General features: G+C 37.1%; 1 non-coding gene across 1 annotated transcript; it reads right to left on the bottom strand.

Annotated features, from left to right (window-relative positions):
• Positions 1–5301: 5301 nt before the first annotated feature.
• TRNAT-CGU (transfer RNA threonine (anticodon CGU)) lies at positions 5302–5373 on the bottom strand. The gene has a single exon. It is a non-coding gene; the product is annotated as a tRNA-Thr (tRNA).
• Between the last annotated feature and the right edge of the window lie 627 nt (positions 5374–6000).

Below are 6000 nucleotides of genomic sequence, written 5' to 3'. Positions count from 1 at the left end.
GTCACAGCCATGTGGTTCTGGCCTTCTGGGAGAAGGAAGGGGGCGGGGCCAGTTGTCACAGTGATTACAGGGAGGGGCTGGTAAGTAGGAGCTGCTGCTGTGAGTCACGCAAACGGATTATATAATGAGGGGTATTTTTCAGAGCGTTTGCTCTGAAAAAACCCTCATTTTATAATCGATAATAATCGATTCAACTAATCGATAATGAAATTCGTTGGCAACGAATTTCATAAATGATTATTATCGATTTTATCGATTAGTTGTTGCAGCCCTACTGCAGTCAACAACAAACAATGTTGTTGGTGACCACAATGACGTGGATTTAGCTTAAGCACCAGACTTGGAGGAGTCAAGCAACACATTTTCCTGTAATAAGCAGCAGCAGGGTAGCTATGCAACTGATTCCCCTACATGCACTAGCACTACCACCACCATCAAAAATACTATCATGGAAAAAATACAAATGCAGAAGCAAGCTACAGTAATATACATAAATCAGGGATAACCCATTAAGGGCCAGGCTTTTATTTTTTGTACCCTTCATGACCAAGGCTGTTGTAACAATTTAGTGGTGCACATGTTTAGCTGTAGTTTTTTTCTTTTGTTTAGTGTATCCACACATTATATACAGTTTTGGGGTTTTTTTCAGAACAAGAAGGGCTTTCCTTCAGATATAATTTTTGATCATGTCATCTAATAAATAATAAAATATGGTGAAAATTACTTTTTTTATTTCCAGATGTGGTAATCCTGTTCCCGTGTGCTATTTGGGACATCTTTGAAGTTGGCCAATTCAAACTAGTGGTAATTCTACCACTAGCCTTTGTCAAACTTTCTGGTAGTAATTCGATTTTTTTTTTCGCCACACAAATTGTACTTCAGGTATAAATGTACAGCTCCTGCTATATGTCACTGACAAATACCCCAATACGTGTCCAGCAACATTTCCTGAGTACAGTTTATACCCCCCATGCATGGATTTGTTGGGTTGTTTGGGAGGTAAAAATCATCCAAAATGGTTTTGGTAACCGTGCACATGTCTAGTATTAGTTTAATGAGTGATGTTGGTTAATTAACACACATAGGTTACAGATTGCAAAACATTTTATGCTATTGCAAAATGTCCTCAGTCAAGAAGGGGTTACGTATTTACTTAAGAAAATACTATTTACTGACAATACACTGTGTATAGATTCGATTTAGCTCCGTAAACTGCTGTTAACACCCCAGGGTAAGATATAGCCCTGAGAACATTGAAAATCTTATCGTCTTGGGCCCTGTTACCTGCTTTAATTAATCTCAGGCGGTCAGATCCTTTGCACAGAATGTATAAAAGACGATTCTAACACAAGAACTTGAAGACACCTTTAAGAAAAAGAGAGGATTTTTGTTTTTTATATTTTTATACTTAACAATTTTGATTAGACATCCAAACCAAGCCAAGTGGGTATGTTTTCTCTAATAATATTTTATACAAAAAAAATGTACAAATATGAATCATATCTTGTTGTCCCGCTTAGTCTTGCATTTACTGTTATTTCTGCTTAATATTTCTTAAATGGGGGGGTTACATGGAAAACAATGTTAACCCCCTTCTCAAACTATAATTGGAAATGCTTCAGCATATGATATCTATTATATATTTTATAAAGTACCTTCAATATTAAATTTGATGAAATATTTTTCCCCGAGCCATACAGCAAATAAAAGTTTTCACGTCGTTTTACTAGGTATTCAGAAAAATGTTTAGAGAAAAAAAATGAAATTTCAGATAAAGTTGGGCAGGAAGGCAATTTTAAAAGTGGAATATACAAAACGAATGTCATTTCCAGTTATATGCTGGCTGTACATCAGTTCAGGAGCTAAAACACATAACCAGCTCCTGTCTGCCCAGGATTAAATAGAATTGGTGGTGCCAGCTGGTTCAAACACTATTTGTAAAGTGTATATATGTATATATATATATAAATATATATATATATGTGTGTATGTATAGTATATATACAACTTAAACAGTAAGGAATCCATAAAACTTATTTCTATGTCCCCAAAAATCAGTGTATTTATGTTCAAAATGAAACATGTAGTCACTCCACGACAAGCATAATACATGTTAATATATGAATGTTAAGTTTGACTTGTGCCACCATTGTCTGCGTCACTAGAAATGGACTTTTTTGGTACGGATGCTGTCCTGAGTGTTCATATTTTTTTTACACGTTCGATTTCTTTTACATGTTTTGTAAAACTTTTACCCATGAATGTGTCTTATATACCTTGTTGTTTTGTTTCTCATTTTTGGAGTAATGGATTTTCTTGAACAGCCGTGAAGCTGGTTTTGTTCCATTCCTTGAAATGTCGTTGCCAGGTGTTTCTCTGACAAAGAGAAATCAACTGATTATTAATTGGATATGGGTTTGAGAGCCCATCGCCTGGTAGAGTCCAGCTTCTCATGTAGTGATTAGCTGGAACCAGAGCAAAGATGGCTTTTTTTTTTTTTTAGCTTTCTCTGTACCCCCACGTATTTCCCACCACAGCTGCTTCACTAGACATATGAATAGAAAGAAAATTAAGAATTTAAAGTCCAAAATGGAAAATAATACCCAGATACCATCAACAAGAAAATAATATAATATAATTCAGAGAAAAAATATCTATACCTGAATATATTCCAAATCGGTATAAGAGCTGGTCTCATTACTAAGATTTCCTTTTGTTAATTTATATTGATAGGTGTCCATAAGTTATTTGAGAAGATGGAGAATCAGAGTGAAACCATTGTAAACGAATTTATTTTAACCGCCTTTTCTCACGACCGGAGGACTCAAATTCTGTTTTTTGTTTTGTTTTTCCTTATGTACACTGTAACGGTGTTTGGAAATATCATTCTGATCGGCGCAGTTATATCCAGCTCTCGGATGCACACACCTATGTACTATTTTCTCTGCCAGCTGTCCATTCTAGATTTATTCTACTCGTCGGCTTCTGTTCCCAAAATGCTTGCGGACATGATATCTACAGAAGGAGGAAGGATTTCATTAATCGGGTGCATGATACAGATGAGCGTAAGTCTTCTCCTAGGACAAATAGAATGCATCCTGCTGGCGATAATGGCGTTCGACCGCTACGTCGCCATCTGCCTCCCTCTGCGTTACGCAGCGCTGATGAGTTGGAGGTTGTGTAAAACCGCAACAGGCGTTATGTGGTTGGGTTGTTTTCTATCAACCACTTTTCCTCTGATTTCGAAGCCTCCTACATTCTGCAAAGGTAACAGAGTTGAACATTTTGCTTGCGAGAGCTTGGTCATTATAAAACTGATGTGCGGAGACATCTTTTTCTTTGAAACAGTGATGTTTTTGGGAGGAATATTCTTACTCGTGCTTCCTTTTTTGTTCATTTTAACAACCTACGTTTGTATTATAACATCAATATTAAAGATCCATTCTGTTGATGGAAGCACAAAAGCCTTTTCCACGTGTGTTTCCCATGTGACGGTGGTCTTGCTGTTCTATGGGACCACTATATCCATGTATTTGTTGCCAACAAATTGTTTTTCAGAGAGTCAAAAGTATATTAGTCTTAATTACGGTGTTGTGACACCCATGTTAAACCCTTTGATTTATAGTTTGAGAAATAATGATGTTAAAAGTGCAGTGAAGAAAATGATACATCACAATGACATTAAAGTCTTATGTGCCAATGGCAAATAGCCTTTGTGAAGACTGTCTCCAGTTGTCCTATAACAAGTCAGAGAACAAGAAAACCTTCACACATCTTCCCTAGCTGTAATCTAACGGATGGCTGTCAATGGATGGAAAGCAGAGCGGTATACCATGCGCAGCTGACTCCTTTCTGGGTGAATTTGAGGAAGTGGCAGAGGGAAACAGAACTCGATGACTACTCCCACAACCACATGCCAAACACTTGGGCTTTCCAAGTACCAAAAAATTGTATATTTGGAGTCAAGTTTGCTCTTTCATATATTAAGAAAATATATTAAATAGATTTTGTTTTACCTCCTGTTTTGACCACTGTTATTTCACAATTAACTCCTCAAGAGCACCAGCATCAGAATATAATTTGTAAAAAAAAAAATTTTTCTGTATAGTAGAGATTCTTATCACGTAATTGCATAATTCTAAATACTTTTCTTGATTAATGAGTATTGAAAATAAAAACTAATTGGGAAAACAAGTATTCAAAATAGAAAACAAAAGCCCCATTTAGCGTTGAGTAGGTTTTTGTTGCTTTAATCCTCCCTCTGATCATTTCAAGTCTTTTTCAAAGACCAGCTTCCATTAGTGACACTTTTTCTCAACTGGCAGGGTGCTAGGAACAAAATGAGTCATTATTGGAAATTCTGATGAGTCTTAAAAGGCTGTATGATGAATCGTTTCTGTGCAGTATTTTCTGCTTTTTCTTACCACTGACGTTTCTTAAAACATTTACTTGAACTCCTAAGACAATTTAGGAGTACAAGTTCTCATCATCATGAAATAATGTATAAACAGTTGAGATACAACTGTCAATTCTTCTGCTATGGTCACTAAGCCCTCTGGAATGCTGAAGGTTTAAAGTCATAATCCTCACTGCTTCTCTGAAAACAGTCGCATGTGGTTGTCTCTGTGGCGCAATCGGTTAGCGTGTTCGGCTGTTAACCGAAAGGTTGTTGGTTCAAGCCCACCCAGGGACGAGCGGTATGTTTTCCTGAAAACTTTCATTCCTGTGTTTGCAACACCAATGACCTAATGATTACATTGAAAGACAGAAATGCAAAATCCTTAAAGCTTTCCAACATTAAGCTAAATCATCTTATTCCACTTGTGGAAAGTTAGTTTCCAGACAAAGCATGCCAATCCTTCCATGAAAAAACACAGGAAAAACTTCTTGGCATAGTCCCTATTTTGGAATGCTTAGATTATTATTATTAATTTTTTGTTTTTTAACTTAGGCCACGTCTACAATACTACATGTTGTTAATAATTCGGGCAGCCGTTACCAAAATAGTGGCCGGCAAGGGGAGAATGCCGTTTTCATACAATATCATAAATGACACAAGTTGCTAAACCTACGTGCCAATTAATCTTATGCAACGCCATTTGTGCTTAAACAGAAAAGTGACATTATAAAAACAAAATTAGCAGAGGATGGTTTCGATCCATCGACCTCTGGGTTATGGGCCCAGCAGGCTTCCGCTGCGCCACTCTGCTTTTCATATAGTGCTTTGTCTGAGGGGAGAATGCTGTTTTAATGCAATATCATCAATGACAGAAGTTATTAACCCTATGTAAAAAGGACATCTAGCAGAGGATGGTTTCGATCCATCGACCTCTGGGTTACGGGCCCAGCACGCTTCCGCTGCGCCACTCTGCTTTTCGTGGCATTTTCTTCACAAATGATAAAACACATTAATTCCTGACTTTTTTTTCTCCAAATCTCTTCTTCAAGCTTCGAAAGTGCCAACTTTTTGCCACTTTCTTCCCAAATGATAAAAAACCATGAATATCTGACTTTTTTTCCAAATCTCTTCTTCAAGATTCGTAAAGACAATTTACAAGTTCTCACCATCATGAAATAATGTATAAACAGTTGAGATACAACTGTCAATTCTTCTGCTATGGTCACTAAGCCCTCTGGAATGCTGAAGGTTTAAAGTCATAATCCTCACTGCTTCTCTGAAAACAGTCACATGTGGTTGTCTCTGTGGCGCAATCGGTTAGCGAGTTCGGCTGTTCACCGAAAGGTTGTTGGTTCAAGCCCACCCAGGGACGGGTGGGATGTTTTCCTGAAAACTTTCATTCCTGTTTTTGCAACACCAATGAGCTAATGATTACATTGAAAGACAGAAATGCAAAATCCTTAAAGCTTTCCAACATTAAGCTAAATCTTCTTATTCCACTTGTGGAAAGTTATTTTCCAGACAAAGCATGCCAATCCTTCCATGAAAAAACACAGGAAAAACTTCTTGGCATAGTGCCAATTTTGGAATGCTTAGATTAT

This window comes from Spea bombifrons, chromosome 3, assembly GCF_027358695.1.
Source record: "Spea bombifrons isolate aSpeBom1 chromosome 3, aSpeBom1.2.pri, whole genome shotgun sequence".
NCBI classification, from domain to species: domain Eukaryota; kingdom Metazoa; phylum Chordata; class Amphibia; order Anura; family Pelobatidae; genus Spea; species Spea bombifrons.
Note: the sequence above shows the minus strand (reverse complement) of the source record. Positions and strands in the feature narration are given on the sequence as shown.